Source organism: Apteryx rowi, unplaced genomic scaffold (assembly GCF_003343035.1).
Source record: "Apteryx rowi isolate R43461 unplaced genomic scaffold, aptRow1 scaffold_612, whole genome shotgun sequence".
Classification (NCBI taxonomy): Eukaryota; Metazoa; Chordata; class Aves; order Apterygiformes; family Apterygidae; genus Apteryx; species Apteryx rowi.
Window position 1 is genome coordinate 24,842 of NW_020450886.1, and position 17,999 is coordinate 42,840.

The 17,999-nt window shown below is 49.6% G+C and overlaps 1 protein-coding gene across 1 annotated transcript in view; it reads right to left on the bottom strand.

Moving 5' to 3' along the window:
• The window catches only part of DNAI1 (dynein axonemal intermediate chain 1), a 145,136-nt gene that overhangs the window by 12,225 nt on the left and 114,912 nt on the right, over nucleotides 1–17,999 (bottom strand). The gene's annotated exons all lie outside the window — the stretch shown is intronic.

Genomic DNA, 17,999 nt, shown 5'->3' on the forward strand with positions numbered 1-17,999 from the left:
AATCCCCAAGTGAGAAATGCATTTGCTCCAAAGGTGAGAAGAAGGTAATTGGGGAAACACTGCCAGTTTTTCCCTACACTATAAAATCCATAAGTAGTCTGGATCACTGTGAACAGTTATTGCTTGTAATTTAACTTCCCCAGCAACAATCTGTAAATGAGCCAGACAGCCAGAAATCCAGCAAGAGCAGCAGAGAACCTGAAACAGAGCTGATTTATTCCAGCATCCCCTGATTTAACTATAGACAAATGCAATGTTTCCTATGGGGCCAGCTGGTTTGATGCTGTTGTTGCTAATACAATACAAGTCAAACTCTCGCTCCTCTTCCAGCTGAAATCACACTGCACTGGAGTCCTTGATGAGTTGCTCCAGCAGGCCCTGGACCAGGTCTGGGAGTTGTGTGACACTAGCATGGCCAATGCACAAACACATGTAAGACAGCTGAGGGCCCTAGGACTATTTGTCAGGCACCAAGGGCAGGGAGGGAATTATTAATGTAATGTTGAGTCCCTGGACTGTAGGAATCTAATCCGAGCTCTGCACCAAGGCAGGATCAAGGATAGCCAAAATCAGCCCTGACAGATGTTTTCGGTACTTTGTGCAGGTCTTTACTGAATTCACCTCCTTGATTTCAATCCACCTCTCCAATGTTTCAAGGTCACGTGGGAATCTGATCCAAAGTCTTTCAAAGATCTCATGATGCCCCATACCACCAGACCCTCTCAAGACTTTATAGTGAACCCTCTGCTAGCTCATCCAAGCAATGAATGCAGAAGTTGAAATGCCAATGAGAGCAAAAATTAATCCCCCCAAGAGAGATCCACAGGCTTCTCTGAAATGCCATCTGAAGCTGACCATGAACCACTGATAACTGCTCTTTTGGGGTGATTTTTTAGCCTGGTGCTCATCCCACTCATGGAGTACCTTTACAACCCCTGGCTTAGCTCAGCCATGAACTTGTCATGTAGATCTGCAACAAAAGTCTGAAGAAAGGCAACCACGTGTAGGTTCCCTCAGGAGAGATCCGTAAAGCCAAGGATGGCTATAGGGGCTTAGGGTGTTAATCACACTCAAACTCTGTGTAATGCCATGGAGTAAGAGTACCTGTCAGTCTAGTAAGAGGCCTAAATGTTCAGTATTTCCTGTCATACAATGGATACAGCTTTAGCAGATTTTCTCCAGAAGGGCTGCAACACAGGCAGGCAGCTCAAAGCCAGAATGTGCTAATTAAGAAACACAAGGCAAGTGTTAGTGACAGAAGCTTTGGGAGGCAGGAGGAAATAAAGAGGGTGAAGCCCTCTCACCTCCAGTCCCTGGTGCTATGTGATGCCACACACTTCAGTGGACTGGAAACAGGAAAGGAACTTCTCAAGGAGTAAATAATAAGTAAGATAAGGACATGACGGCTGGTGCTGGCTCAGAGGAGCATCAGCTCTTCTGTTCGCTGCCCCAGGTGATAAAAAACAGATTGTAAAAAGTCTTCACTCACAGTTAATGTGTGGGAGAGTTCCAGTTTGACCTAATAGAAGAAAGGCAGAAGGCAGTTCAAGGGCTGAACTGAGATGTTGAGAAATTGTACTGAGTCCAGCAGAGGCCACCAAGATAGTCAAGGGCTGGAGCACCTGCCCTGTGGGGAGAGGTTGAAGGAGCTGGGCTTGTTTAGCCTGGAGAAGGGACAGCTTCAGTGGGACCTGCCACCAGCCTTCAAGCTCCTAAGAGGAGGTTATTGGGAAGATGGAGCTGGGCTCTTTACAGGGCTATGCAGCAGGAGTATGAGAGACAACAATCATAAAGAGAAACAGGGGAGGTTCCAACTTGACATAAAGAAGTTGTTTTCCTCCACAAGGACAGTCAGACACTGGAACAGGGGCTCAGAGAGGTTGTGGGATCTCCAGTCTTGGAGGTTTTCTAGATGAGACTGGATAAAGCCCTGAGCACTCTGGTCTGATCTCATGCCTGACCCTCCTAGGAGCTGGAGGTTGGACTGGAGACCTCCTGAGGTCCCTCCCGACCTGAATGCTTCTGAATTTGTGAGGGTGGCAGTGTGTCCTGTGTATCCTGCTGACTGGGAGGTAGCACAAGGTGTCACCAGTCCTCAAATGCAGTGATGCCTGGGGACATGATTCACCTGTGTAAAGATACGATCTTCTTGTAGAAGAGCGCGGCCAGCCACTCCTCTACCCAGGGGTCGCTGCCCGGGAAGGTGTCACTTCGCTCCTCAGGACTATGTGGGAGATGAGATGTAGTAGTTATATTTTTGCTATTTTGGCTTCAGAAGTTTGGGGGGTTTTGTTTCCTGTTCATCTCAAGAAAAACAGTAGCAGAAAGAATACAGGAGTTGCACAAAGGACTTGTGCCGTATCAGTCTGTGCAGTCAACCCCCAGGAGAAGGGCGGGCTTCCTGCGGCAGGCTGGGAGGGTGACCAGGTTGGGCTGAGCTGTGCCAGAGCTAATGCTCCGGCAGAGCTGATGTGCACCTGGAGGGCACCGAAAGGGAAACCGGAGCTGGAACCTCCAGAGGGCTGGAAACAGAGGCAGGTGGGTGGAGGACCAAGAGGGAACCTGGACTATGAGTATTTGAGAGCTGACATCCCAGGGATCAGAAAGCAAGAACTTTCCCAGTGACAACTGGGAAAGCTCCAGCCTGAGATAAGCAAGAGTGGAGCTTGTGCAGTCTGCAGGCGGTGGGGCACATGCAGCAGTGACTCTTTCCCCACTAGGCTAATTTCAATGTCAGACTAGGAATAACATTGATTTGATATGTCTTGTCCTTGACACACCAATGCTCGTTGTTATTACAGCACCTTGTTATCTCTGAGTGCTTACAGTTTGACTGTTTAACACATGAGCTAATAAATAAGGCAGAATCAAAAGAAGTGAAGAGTTTAGGAGTCTGTAAATCTCTTCATATAAAACTGCCTGGTGTGTGCCAAGTGGTGAATATCTCACTATAAAAGTTGTGAATCTCTCTCTATAATGCCGCCAGTCTATCCCAGATCTTTCCAGGAAGATCAAAGGCAGAAATAGATTTAATAGATTTTAAGCCCAGAAGGATTCTTTAAGATCCACATAGCCTCAGTCAGTAAACTCATCACACCAGTGACTCCTCTTGGAGCTAGAGCATACCTTTTAGAAAGAGACAGGGAGCTTTGACTTGCAGGAGTCTGAAGGATGCAGAGAAGCTCATGCCACACTAACAGCACATGCCTTGATCCTTGTCTGAATTTGCTTAGCTGCTATTTAACTGCCACATCCCATTATGCCTCTTTCTGCTAATTTAAAGAGCCTTTTGCTGTTGGAAATCCCTTTCCCTTGCAGGTGCTTTTAGGCTGAGACCAAATTACTGCTTAATTTGTTTGTGAAGCCCTGAAGAGCTCCTTGAAGTTACATTTTCCAGACCTAAGATCTGTTGCTCTTTCTAGATTCAGTTTGCATTTTTCATCACCTCCACTGAAGCGTCAAACTCATACATGTGCACTGCAGCCAGCAACGGATTTAGTAATGTCACCCCCAAACGTGGGGCCCTGGTGTCAATCCTGCTCCAAATAACCCCAAGAAGGCAGCTAGAGCCTGTGTTTTGCTGGGGATTTCAGTGTCAGGCTGCGAGTTCTCAGTTTCCTCTGTGACCCTGAAGCCTCCTTCAGCATCACCAGTTCCGGACACAGATCCAGAAGGATGATTTGCATGGGATTTACATCCTAGCCCCACCACCTGGCCTCTGGCTGCGCTCTGATGCGCACTGCTAAACAAAACCATGGTACCGAGGGATTTGGGTTGGCCTCTGAGACTGCCTTATCCCCAGCACTATTTACCTGGCACCAACGCTCTCATCATCTGCAGATGTGACTGCAGACAGCTCCCTGTCCCTCTGAGCACTGACAAAACTATCGACAGGAGCTGGTGGCGAACATACCCTGCTGAACCTCGTCAGGCCCAGCTCCAGAGGGCTGAGATCCCGGCCCGCAGTTTCCTTTTGAGCTCTGCCAGCCCCAGCTCCCTTTAGCTGAAGCCATGCAGGCGTTGTGCAGTGCTTTTTATTTTAAACTGGGTGCTTATTTTTAAAAGAACGGCCATGTCGGGCCCTTATTCTTTCAGATTGTAAATAATGCCCAGCACCAGGACACGGTGTCTATCACAGGAGCGAGTTCAACACCACTTGCAAAGCAAGGCTGAAAGCTTATGAAGTGAGCAATAAGTGCGTGGGGAGYGTGATGATGTTCAAGAGGCCTCATGTTGACAGACAAACAATTCTTTCCTAAGCAGGGGAAATCGCTCAGTCGCAGTGTTTAAGTTTCCTCTAATTCCCTTAACCACACCATACAAATGTCTGGCACTTCTGCGGCACCTTTCAAACCCGGCTGCCCAAGCTGTTTACTGACTCGGGGCTTATTCGCTCTCAGGGCAGCGCAGGGACAATTTATAGYGAGTGGCTTCACCCACAAGGCAAACACGGCCCCTGCAAAGCCYGCGGGGAGCCCAGGGCTGGGGGCACAGGACTGCGCCTCCTCCAACAAACCCCAGCCAGCAAATCCAGCCTGGGCGAGGAGCAGGGATGGGGGGGAGAAGTCAGTTGTCCTGCTCCTGGGAAACCCCTGCTCAGCCCGGACAACTGTTACAGCTAGTTCAGAGATGAGGGAACCAAGGGCTGGAGCAATTAAGGGGGCCGCCAAACCCTTCTCTAAGTCCTCTCCCTTTCTTCCTAGGTAGGCAGTGGTGGTCTCATGCTTGTCTTGTTGCTTTTCTCCCCACGTGGTCCAGTGGGTACCTACAACATCTGACCCTCCAGCCCTCATCCCTGCCCCAGGAGTTGGTGTAGGGGTGCACGCTCTCGGCCTCTCCTGCCTTGCCAAGTGCTCCTGCCTCCCTCTCTGGCCTCTGTAATACTTCCAGCCATGCGCAAGTGCCCAGACGGCATGTGTGAGCCTGTCCACAAGGTCTCCACTGTGTAAATGTGATTTTTCAGGACTCTCGGCAAACTCCTTGGGAGTTATACCTCAGGCTAACCTGGACTCAAAATGAAGATCTGTCTGTTTGCAGAAGACTTCTTCTACAGCACTGGCCTCAGAGAAATCATGGCCTGTCAATGCTTCCCTGGATATGAGCAGGGCACGAATACCTTGAAGAACCAAACTTCCCTACGCAGGGAAGTGGGATGTGACTTGCAGCTTCTCCCACCAAAGGCAGCCAGAGCCTGGCCGCTGAGACTACAGGTCCCTCTGGGAGGTTTTGTCCCCTAAGGCCTTCCCAGGATTTCCATCCTGAGAAACCCTACTTCAGGCTGGAGCTCCCACAAGCTCTCCTCACTGCGGGGGCCTGGGCAGTGGCCAGCAGATGAGCAGAGGTTTCTCATGCTGGACCTGCCTTTCCTTCTGCAGCCCAAGTTTCCCAGACCCCAGGTTGCAGGAGCTGTTTGGGCTGCAGAGCTTTAACAGTGCAGCTTTTCTCCTTGAATAAGCAGTTGTAATTGAAACCCAGTTCGTCAGGCTTTTGCTCCCTGGCTCTGCTCTGTTATGAACTCTAACTAACTGTGCAGCACCCTCAGCTCTCCTTTTTTTTAAAATGACATGAAAGACACTAAATAATTAATATTTCTTTCACTCCTGCTGGATGCCCTATGGTTTGCCCAGGCCAGATAAAATGAGAGTTTTTGAGTGCCTTTTTCTGGCTCAATAGGATCCTTCAGTGGGGATCCATTCCCCTTTCCTGCAGTTCCCAATCCCCGGGATATCACAGCTGATACCAGAAATAAAGTGGGGAGATCTCTGCTCCCACTGAGCAAGCTGTGGGTTAGAGTGTACTCAGGCAGCACAGGCTGGCGGGGCAAACCAATGCCTTTTACTAGCTCAACTAATATATATCTAGAAAATAAAACACCAGCTTTAGGGCACACACTTGTCTTTTCTTCCCAGGTGTATTTGTCTAATAAAAGATGTTATCTCTGCCCACAGGCCTTGCTTTGCTTACAGTGTTAGAATGTCCTGGCTACAACAGCCCCAGTCCCTCGGTAAGTCAGCTGTCTTCAAATTGGCTCAACCTAATGGACTTAAACCCAAGCACTGATCTTGGAGGATATCAGAGGACAATAGGGACTGGAAAGGTGAAAAAGGCAAATGTGGTAACTATCCTAAAAAAGGAAAATGCTAGCCTCTCAGTGTAACCTCACTTTGCAGAAAACGAGTGGAACAAACCAACAACCTGTTTGTAAGTGACTGCAAGGAGATGCATCCCAGCTAACACAATTTGTACCAGAAAAGTCATGCTGAACAATCTGATTTCTTTCTGCTACAAGATAATAGACCTTGTGGGTAGAGAAGAAGCCAATGATGTCATTTATCTTGACTTTAGGAAGACTTTGCCACTGCCAGCCTTGATGTACTTATCTTCAAGTGAGGCAAAAGGCCTAGATAAAATGGGTACAAGCTCATAAGACCCAGCTGGATAGCCATACCCAGAGCTGTCAGCCCAGAGGGACGTGCTGTGTGCGGTGCACAGGCTCCATGGTCTGGACTCGTTTTGGTCAGTGTTTCTGCTAATGCTGGGGCACTGCGACAGATGGGAAGGCTGCAGGTGTTCAGGAAGGCAGGATGGGAATTTGAAATGACCTTGATGGACTGGAGATACAGCTTGGAAAACCAGGAGGTGATTTTAAAAGGGATAAATGCAAGATACTGCGTGTGAGCAGGGACAGTTCCCTGCACAAACACCGGATGGTGGGGAGAGAGCATTCTCCCAAAAGGACTGGGGTGAGAGGGATTCCCGTCTGGCTGGGATCTGGCACTCCTGTGYTGCTGTGAAACAGCCCATGCTGTCCCACCACAAGAAATGGGAGCATCAAGGCCAGATGCATGGAACAATCCTTGTGCTCTGCTCGGCGCCAGGAAGGGTGGTGGGAAAGCTGCACCGAYGGGGCACCACGCGGCGAGGACACAGCTCATGGGACACAGTCCGGAGGATAACAACAAAAAGGACTTACCAGCACCCCGCGGGCAGTGAGGAGCTCAGACTAACCTCACACCAGGAGCAGCGGGATGGGGGGCAGCTCCCTGCTGGGAGATGGGAAGGGAGAGCAGGGGAGAGCAGGGAAAGTTCGCCACAAGGCTGTCCTGCATGTCTGGAGCCTTGCGCCCCATCCCAAGGAAACAGTCCATGAATGAGAKTGTAACAGTTTCCCTCTGGGAAAGGCTTGGAGCTGCTGACGTGCTTTGATTGCAGAGGACGCTGCAGCTCCTGAAGCCAGCAGGACTGTAACGCAGCCTCTCTTCTCGTCTGCTTCGGAAAACTCTTCTTTTCTTCCTTTTCTCCATAGGATAAAAATAATCCTTTTGCGTCAGCTCCATCACCGTGAGCAGCGAGACTTTTTATTCATCTAYGATTCCTTCCCTTCTCTCATTTAAACAATTCCCCACTGAGCCTCTCAAATTAATTTGAGCAAGAAACATTTATTTGGCCTGCCTGCCAGCACAGGTGTCTCCCTTTCTTTTCTTTCAGAGGAGGCTGGTAGATGGCACGAGCGTGTAGGGGGGGAGAGGCTTGGCAGGGGCTGGGTGATAAACTCAGCGTGAGCGCTTTCATCAGGGTGCGCAGGGGCAGGGACGACTGTGAATCTAGGCACCCGGTGTCAGCAAATGCAGGGCAAGTCTGGATGCGAAGGGCATTTTACACATAAGTATTGGGGATGTGTTKTACAGCGGGAGAAACACACTGCCCCAGAAGGGAGCTGCCCTCTGTGTTCTCCCCAGCAGCCTCAGCCCTTTCGAACCCCGGCCGGCTGTTTGGGGAAGGCTRTGTTAGGCTCTGGCAGGAGCTCAGGAGGAGTTACAGGGATATGCCAAATCTCAAGCCGGTCCTCTGGCTCRTGTAGCCCATCCCCTCCCACTCCGGGTCCTGTCTAACTTGCTGCCTTTGTCACCATGGCAGATGCCACCAGGCTCTGCAGTGACAGGCAGTGCCCCAAAGCACCCAGGTGATGCCTAGGGACAAGTTATGCAAATGTTACAAGGAAAGAAAAGCCAAAGAGCTTGAAGAAGAGTAAAATCCCAGCACAGCCACCTTCTCTGAGCTCTGCACTTGCCTGGGGAGTTGCTGGGGTCACTGGGGCAAAGCAAAGCATGACTGGGAAGGGTCTTGTAAATTAAGGARAATGTCCCATTTACCACCCCTGCTGAGCGAATCTGCAGGGAAAGGTGCCCAGGCCACCGCACAGCCAGGGGCTGGAGAGAATTAGTTACMTTTTTCCACCTAAGTTGCATGACCAGGACAAATGGAGGCCAAATCCATCCCTGTGAAGGTGCAGAGCTGATGGAGAGCTGCTCACCTGTGTCCCAGGATTTTGCATGCTTTGCTGTCTTGGACACCCATGGGTCCCTGCTTTTCTTTGCTTCCCCAGAGATCCAGCTCTACAGCCATCCCATCCTTTCACCCATACTACTGCTACCTCTTCTCTCTGCCCCATGCCAGGACCCGCACTCTCATCCTCCCCTTCTCACCCCTCTGCCTGCCTGGACAAACTGCCCTGAGGGGTCACASAGGGCCAGTACAGCTGGAGTCACAACAGCATGCACTTCAGCGCTGTGTCTGCAGGCTCAAAGCAAAGGATCTCTCAGTGCCCCATTCCACTTTCTTATTTTCATCAGTTCCCCAGGGATCTGGCTGTCCTGATCTGAAATTTTGGGCTTGATGGCCTGTGACATCCAAYTGTCCTGTGATGGACAACCGCAGGGAGGCAGGAGACCCTGCCAGGTACTGGGCCCTGAAGGGACAGGGGTACCAGCACACCCTGAACTTCGGCTACTCTCCTCCTCTCCTCCACAGAGCCTGCTTGGTCCAGCTGGTGGCCTGAGGTATGAATGCGACAGACATGTCCCCAAAGCACTCAGCAGTTCAGCTAKAGTGAAGGACAGAGAAGAGAGGTCGTAGGGGAGCAGGTCCATGGTGATAATGGACACCTTGCTCAACCGCAGCAGCTCCCAGGGAGATGGATGTCATCATCCCACTTCACCAACACAGGTGCCAAGCGTGGAGAGGAGCTGCAACTCGTCCAAGGAGACTTAGAGGCCAAGGCCAGGACCAGGGCTGGGTCTCCTGGGCTCCAGCCGCTGCTTTACACYGCGTCCTCATGAAAAGCATCACCTTGCCCTTCAAATGCACCTGTGGCTCAGGGGCCAAGCTAACAAGCTTTTCTCATCCACACCCCTGGGGCAGAGCCAGCTCTCAGTAATAGCTGCACTCCTCATAGCTGTCCAGGGATCTCTGCTGAAAGAGCGGCTCATCCTCAGACGACCTGCAGGATAAGCATCCACRTTACCTCTGCCAGCAAGGAGCCCTAATCAGTTATGGCAGGGGGCTGAGCACTGAACAGCCTCTGCAGAAGAGGCTGCAGGCTGGCAAACCTGCTCTCAGGGCAGCATAAATGGATCCAGACATTACTCGGTGAATGAGTGTCCCAAAAAGTCTGCCTCACTGGCTCTGCCGAGGCATGCTTTGAAAGCAGCCCGTTCCCACGGGGCTCAGTTTGATGCACACTGGCTCTGCCTTTGTTCTGTGGCTATTCTTTGAGCAAAAAGCAGGGATTTCTAAGGCGCCTTCAATTTTCTGGAGAGGATTTAAGTCATGCGCATAGAAATGAATCCACAGAGGATGGCTACAACAAAGAAACAGGGAGGAAGAGGAAAGGCAAGCCAGACAGACTGCAAGGCAGGGCAGTGCCTCTCTTGCCGTAATGCTACACTGTGCCCACTTCTCTGCTGCCAAATAGCTTCCTGCCAAGGCTCTGGAGAAAGCAGAGACTTCAGCTTTCAGGACGAGCTGTGCAAGCTGAAAGGACACATTCAGGCAATCACAGGTGTTCAGATCTAGCCCACAGCAAGTCCTCTGAAGACGCGAAGCAGGGCTCCTTAGTCTCGTATACGAGGCATTTCCCAGGGCAGCGAGCGACGGCCCAAGCTGTGGAGGAGCAAAGTCCGACCTGCTAGGGCCCTGGGAGCATGTCAGCCCGGGCTCCACAAAGCCCTGAGGTGGTGGGCACTGAAGTACGCACACCTGTTCACAAGGAAGAGGATGCAAAGCCTTCACACAAAGCACCTCTTATATCAACATAACTGTACCAGCATGGAGAAATACAAAGGAAGGAGTAAAATAAGAACCTCGCCAAAACTATTCTACAGGGCCAAATTCAGATTCCAGTTACCTTTGAATACTCAGAGAACTGCAAATTTGAYGGAAACACATTAGATTTAGTTCAGAAAAGGGATGTTTAGCTCAGTGACTTGACTATCATTGATCACAAAAACAAATCCCCCAAGCTTTTTCCCCAAACCTCTCTCCAAGCCCCTAGCACTGCAATGTGGAACAGTCTTCCTTCACTTTCCAACTTGGGAAACCCTTTTATTGTACAGATCTTCAAAAAGGAAACAATTAAGTCAAAGTCAGCCCCAGGCTATAGAACTCAGTACCCCACAGACAGCACTCAGCATCTCACAGGATGAGCCTTGCACTTGAGAAATAATTTATAAGTACTATTGAATTCTCCCAAAATGGGACCTTCTCTTGTTCAAATTAYCAGTGTTTCTACTTCACATACTAAATGCACTTCATCCTGACCACTGAGAATTGACTTCAGCTTAAAATAACCTGCAAATACGCTGATGTTGTCTCTCTACCAACTGCCAAAGAGAGAGATCAGTGAAAGGCACATTACACAACAAAAACAAGGTTGGAGACACATGACTAGGAATAGAGAAAAGAAGATCCCCCTCCCCCTGGCTCTTTGACCTTGAGGTCCAGCTAAACACTGCAGATACACAGGACTCTTTTCTCCTTTTACATACTCTGATGCAAAACAGAAGTAATTTCACTGGAAACAAAGAAAACTGATTTCATGAGAGAAGATTCAAGCCCTTTAGATCTACTGATGGCTGGTTTGTGTTAGCTCTCTAAGCAGCATTGGTGTCTAAGGTTGCCACATCTTTGTCCAGATCCAGAACTCTTCRTACCTGCGGTGTGACACTCTCAGATATTTGGATTTGTGCTGTAGAGCCACTCTTCTGTGCACAGTGGATACGTCCAGGATCTCCAGACAAATAACCAAAGTCTTCAGATTCGGAAATATCCTGATCTGGGATAGYGGAGGAAGGAGGACTCTGGGGGGGCTGTGAAGCTCTACCTGGCAGTGGGGTTCCCAGCGCAGTGGCAGGGCAGTGAGGGACTGAGGGGAAGGAGCAGGGCAGAAGGGGGAGGAGAGTCTGTTTTGTCAATGAATATCAGCATTCCCTTCAACAGATGTTGACTTATAGTTATGAGTCACAGATCTACCTAGCAAAATGGCTGCAGGACACAGTAATGTCGCTCATGCACTCACAAGCTGTACACAAGTGGTACTGCCTCTTGCTGGCTTCAGTGTGCGCTAGGACCAGCATGCGCAGACAGCGGGGACTGTCACAGTAACCATCTCAGGACCTTCCTGCTCCAAGGCAGGCTCAGAGCAACCTAAGCCTGTCTCTATAGATGTGCCTCTAACCTGCTCTTAAAGATCTCCAGTGCTGGGTTTCCTTCCCATACCAAGGAGTCAATGCTAGGGCATAGCTATCCTCCCAGTTCATCCCTCTCCCCAACTCTCTGACCTCAGTCTTTCTTACTGCTCATAACCAATGTCCTAATCACCATAAATGAGGAGATCAAACTATTCCTTCCTCTTTGCAGCAACAGTTTATGTTCCCCTAGTCTGGATGGAAGGTTACGGCATGAGATACCAGGAGAGGGTGAAGACCACAGACAACAAATATCCAGGACTCAAAAGATACAAGACGGAYCAAATGCTGCTTTAATAAGCTGAACACTGTCTCTGTAGGCAGAGTGGAAAGCATCACCCGCTGTGACGAGGACACCCCAAAGGAGCTTTCTCCTGAGGTCTGCAGGGTTCATAGCTTGTTCCAGCTGAGAGAACTTGGAACTTGAACTTGACCTGCATGGTCAACCCTGGGAGAGGAGACAGAAAGCATGTGCTCACAGACACCAGCACTGCTGCTAAGAAGGAGTCAGGACCTCTTCTTCGTGTGTCAAGGTCCAAATCAAGCCAGGACAAGTGTGGAAAGAACCCAATGAGGCCGTTGAGCAAGCACGTTTCACGAGTTCCTCTCCCTGTGGTGCAAAATGCTGCCCTCCAGACATGCTGTCTRATATCCAGGGACAGTTCTGCCCAGACCCAAATATAAACCTGAATGGGCAAGTGCTGAAYTGAGGTAATCACCAAGAGTTCACATGATCCTAACTCCAGGCCAAGACATGGACTTGCAGGAGAGTCCTGGCCCTTTCGCAGGGAAGTGGCATGCTGGGATAGTGCACATGCAGCTCATGGCTACAGCACCTGAGTTCCCCACAGCCTGCAGGGTACCCAAAGACCTGGGGCAGTGTTAGCATCTCCATATCACTCAGGTGAGCCACCAGAAGATGAAGATTTTGAGGGAGCAAGCTCCAGAGTTAAAGCAAACCGGTACCTACTCTCTCATTCCAATCAGTGAGGTGTAGTGTCTGACTATTTAAAACATCTGCCCTTAAATGGCCTATACAGGTGACACGTGAAAGCTGTGAAAGGGCAGAAGCAGGGTTTCATGAGTCCCGGATCCACCCCACAGTGCTCGATTGTTCTCATAATAGTACAGGGAGCAGCGATATGCAAGTAGCCTAAATAACAGGGGAGTGACTGAAAGGAAATCAAAAAGCATTTGCAAATCTCAGAGGAAGCAAAGCTGTCAAGCTGGGGGTCAGTTTTTACAAGACCCAAGCCTATTTGCATGTGTCTCCCTATCAGGGGGCCAAGACACATCTGGAGGCAGCAATCCTGATGTACATGAGGCACACGATGCACAGCAGCATTCAAGGCCAAATTCCTCCAGCACTGCTTGTGCTCTGTGCATTTGGGTCACTGCACAATTAGCCCACCCTGAAGAGACGCAAGGAAACCCAGGCATCACTCAAGCTACACAGAAGTGACTGTGTGAATCTCAACTATAGAGGAACAGTTTGCATGAAAACAGAGAGATTGGGAATAACACCACCAGAGGAGCAAGGTTTTTGAGCGGTTCGGAAAGGAGAGATGAGCACTTTTCTCTCAGAGAGAATGATAATACCTGAGAGCTGTTAAAATAAAAAGTTTGAAGATAAAATGTACTTCTCCCGGTGCTAAACCACTCACTAGTCCAAGACTGATATGACCTTGTAGAGCCTATCTAATCTATCACTTCCTCCTGCAAATACAGACAGTCCCGTGTGAGAATGGACTGCACCTCACAGGACAGAAGTGATAGAGCTTAGGTCCCTCTCCCACTGCTAGTTGGTTCATCCCACACAGTTACTGAAACAGCTTGCACAAATACAGGAAAACACGAAGAACAGAAACTCATGGTCCTTAACTCTTCCTAGTTTCTCCCTGTCACTCTAAATCATGGCAACACACGGCTACAAAGCAGTGAGGTTCAGGAYCAGGCATACAGCAAGCTGATCACACCAGATCCTGTGTTCACACTGTCCTAGCTCAGTGCCAGCTCTGGACCTGAGCTGCATCCCCCCTGAAGCAGGGTAGAGACAGGGACAAAAACAGGGTCACTTGTCCAAAAAGCACTGTGTACTGTGGGCCCTGCTGGGGCGTAGGAGGAGGGGGCGCCTTGGGCCCAGGAGATTGCGAAGAAGGCAGTGCTGGGGGGGTAGGCTGGAGAAGAGCCTTCAGCCCCTCTCCTAATGCCTCCCTAAATCTTCCCACACTTCTATCAATCTTCCCCAAACACCCTTCTCATCTTACCCTCCTGAAAACCTCAGCATCTTCCCACTCTCAGCCCCCTTGAATCCTGACTGATCCCTCCCAGATCCTCACTCCCAGCCACAAAGAGTCTGAACCACAGCTAGATCCTGTCACTAAAGATTTACTCTCTGGGAAGTAACTTGATTGTCCCTGAGGGACAGTGAAAGAAGTGACTTGCATATGAAGAAGCAAGTGGCAGGAACAGAGACCCTCCAAGATAATCATCAGACCAAGAGGCCAGCTACCTCCCTGGCTGTGAGCCTGGATATGGGCCAAGGAATTTTTCTTAGACTCAACAAATGCTTCATTATAACCTTTCTCTGACCTGCTTTCTTTTCTTCTTCAGCTGTGCCCTCCCAACTGTTACATTTCTAAAAACTCTTTACATTATTTTGATTCTCTCCTGTTTGCCTTTGGCACTGACAGAGTTTGTGCCAGGCTATTCTAGCAGCTTTTAAAAACCAAACCAAAGTTCATGAGCAGCTACATTCTTCTGACTGCGATGACAAAAAGCTTTAATTTCCTCCAACCCCCAAATGAAAAGAAGCCAGAAAGGTTTACTAATTAAACAGCTCTGCCCCAAACTCATTTTTCTTATAGCAATGCTTCTCTCAGGTGAACTCAACCACCAAGGTCATTACAAATTAAGAACAGTATTTTATTAGTTAAACAATTCCTGCCCAACARTATTTAAGGAGAATGTGGAGTCCAAAAGTGGCCGGCATGACAGCAGAGAGCCACTTGTTCTTACTGCTCCATCTAAAAATAATGCAAGCATTTCTACCCAAGTTCTGAGCTCCAAGCAGAAGGATCCAAACCAGTTTCACCAGTGCTCCCCACAGGGGAAAATACCTGCTGCCTGAGCGGGGCTGGCTGTGTGCTCGGGGAGACGGGCAGCACTTCCAATGCAGGACTGGGCTGGTGGCACTTAGACTGCAAATCCTCTGCCATGGGACTCCAGATTCACCCCATCAGCACTGCACAGTCCCAGAGGCAACGGGCCTCACGGCAAGGCGGCGCGGTGTAGCACCAGTGCAGAGCCGGAGTTACATAGCGTGCCGCATCTGGCACCCRGGCACGGCTTGGCATGGCAGTGTGGAGCAAGGATGCCCGACGCCTGGCACGAGCAGAGGGATCTCTGTATGCTCCCTGCACACAGATGTGCCCTCAACCCCAGTGTCTAATAGGCGGCAGAGTCTCTGTCCCCAGCTGCCTCTGAAGACTGGGGTGCTCATCAAGGGCACCTTTTCCCATGTGCCACTGAATGAATTAGGAGGCCAAAACTCATGAGGAGTTGATGGGACCTTAGGCTGTTTTTGAAGCTTTTACTATCTGTCCTGGTGAAAGTCACTTCTGAAAACGCAACCTGAGTGCTTTCAAAAAGGTTCCCCCTTGGCTTATTTTTCTGCCAAGTGCTCATAAATTGAGCTGCACCAATGCTACTGACTGCAAAACTTGAAGTATTAACTAAAACTTCTGAAAGATCCCAAAGTGTTTTACAAACATGAATTAATTAAGCTGCAGATCAACCCTGTGAATTATTTTAAGAGCTGCTGAACCTCCCCTGCTATCTCTCAAGGACACAAACAGAGGAACAAATCCATCCTCCCCATTTCTACTAATCCACCTCACCGGCTTTAACTAGTAGACAAACCAAAATAAATTCAGAACGGCTGAAATCCCAGTGGGATGAAGTTAGCTCAGTCTCTTCTTGGTGAGCCCTATCTGGGAATCCCACCTACTGCCAAGGAATCTGCAGAACATGGAGCAGACAGCACCACATCTATTTTTAGGGGAAGAAAGCAGGTTTGGAGTGACATGTGGCTATTAAGAGCTCTCTCTCACCAGGGTGATTAGTCTGCTAGTCATACCTGTCAAGAGCAGCTGTCCCAGCTGTGTGGGAAGCTGGCAGAGAAATTTCACAGCCAAACCCTTTGACACTGGCAGGAAACAGAGGGACATGAGACCCAGATGAGGCACCCGGCTGCCATGTCCCATCAGCATGCTGAATTCTGCCAAACCCTCAGCAAAAGGCACCTTCCCCTTTCCAAAAGAGCCACCAGAAACGTCACCAGACAGCACAGACAGCAGGGTGGGTGGAGAAGGCTGCTACCTCTGGAAGCACCGGCTGCAGCTTCTCCTCCTGGGGTTCAAACAGGTTTCTCCCAAGGCCTCTGCAGGGATCAAGTACCAGAGAGGCCAGACTGTGGTACCCAGTACCAACCCAGGCACAAACAGGCTTCTCTATCTGCAAGGAAATAGCCAGGTTGTCCTCTGCACAGTTTTGGACCCTCTGCGCTTTTAAAAAGTGTCTATGGATATTCTGCTCATGTTAATCCAGCTCTGGGCACTGCCAAACAAGACAGAGGAGTTAAGCCATTTTACGGAGGAAAACTGGCTGCGCAGCGCAAGGGTTTAAAGAGTGCACTGATCTGACCTCCAAAGGAGCTGGGATCGATACTCTGAAAGCACACCTGGATCCCCACAGTGAGACGATACCCTCACAGTCATGGCTGGGAGGGTTGCTGCTAAGGACATGGAAGCAGGCACTGGCACAGGGAGGAGGGGAACAGGAGGATGCCTGCCATGGCCCAAACACACAGAGTTGTATTTCAGTGGATGGCACTGCCTGTTCTGCCCAGGCTTGATTGCCCTCTATTAAGATGCCCTCTCACAGCAGCTAATCTCCACACCGCAGTGTCCCTGACACCATCATTTGGCTCTGCAGGTGCCACATCAGCCACATAGGATGGGATCAGTGACCCCACTCACCTGTCCGCTCATGACACAAAAAGGCAGCTGGGCTGGCTGGGCCCAGTCTGCCTCCACCACTCTGCCACTGCCACTGCATGTCACCTGTCTTTAGGTTTTTCATCACTTTTACACAAAAGCTGGCTTTAGCCAGGGGACCTGCACACATCAGCAGCCATGTCTAAAGATCCCTCCTCCTTCTCTACATGTGGAGGAMACATTTAATTCAGTGTTCAATGTCCCTTCAAACCTAACCAAGCAAGTAGAAGACAGCTTAATAACATCAGAGAAGTAAACTCCATCATTTCCATCCCATTTATACATTGCCTGGGATATGGTACCCTTTCGTTTAAGGTCGGCAGTGATAGTGCTTTTCCTGAACTCACACCTTAAATGGCCTTGTCAACAACATGCAATTCAACTCTGAAGAAAGTTTGCAAAGGGACAGGATTTTAAGAGATAACAACATTCATACCTGCATGCAGTGCTGCTGTTGGCCATCAGAATTTTAAGGAGACATTCAAATTCCTTCTGACCCATCGTGGAGCACTTTGTTGGGTGCTGCTAACTGCACAGCTGGCTGCTTTCAGCGTAGAGGAGAGCAGCCATGCTCGTGTGTGTGACCAGTCTCCACTGGTGAACCCTTGTGAAACCAGGGCCAGTGACAGACACAGTGGCTGACACATGACCAGGAAGGACACATAAATCAACGAGGAAACTTGACCTGAGCCAGAGTGATGGCAGCCCTGAGAGCTCTGATGGTCTTGGACCGTGGTTTTGATGGAAATAAAAAAGCCTGAAGTGTATGAGACATTCTCCTCCACGGCTCCCTCACCCCGTCCCCAAACAGACTGCCATGCTGCTGTGTTTTCTATATTCTCTTAGCACAGGGTAGATTCTCATTTCCGGCAGTGTCCAGCTGAAGGAATTTGTTTAAATCAGTCAAAACATTCTGGACTGACACCAGGGTGATCAGTTTGTGGCCAAAGACCATGCTTAATACAGAGGGTTAGCAGAGTATATAAAGCCTTTGGGGATATACAAATAAAATACGATCATCCTGAGAGATTGCTTTCTTGGATCAATTCTAAAAAGCCTGAAACTGAAAATGCTCCATTAAATGCAACAACCGGGTATGGGAATTATACGGGCTTAGAAAGGGGGTTGCCTTTTACAGCAATACAGCTCATGGATGGCTGAAGCCCAGAAAGAAAGTCTAATAAAGGAATCTGGTGGGGGAGGTCAGCATCCTGCATGACTGGCCTTTATGGCCAGCTGCAAAAAGGGAAAGGGGCTTGTGCATCTCATTCCTGTCATTTGAGACAAGGATCCCATATCTTCTCATTAATGAAAGACAGTACTTGCTTATTTACAGAAGGGGTGATGTACAGTGGTCAGAGGACAAACTGATGATCCAGGAGCACAAGAGGACATGCAGCATGGACTCTGTAGGAGG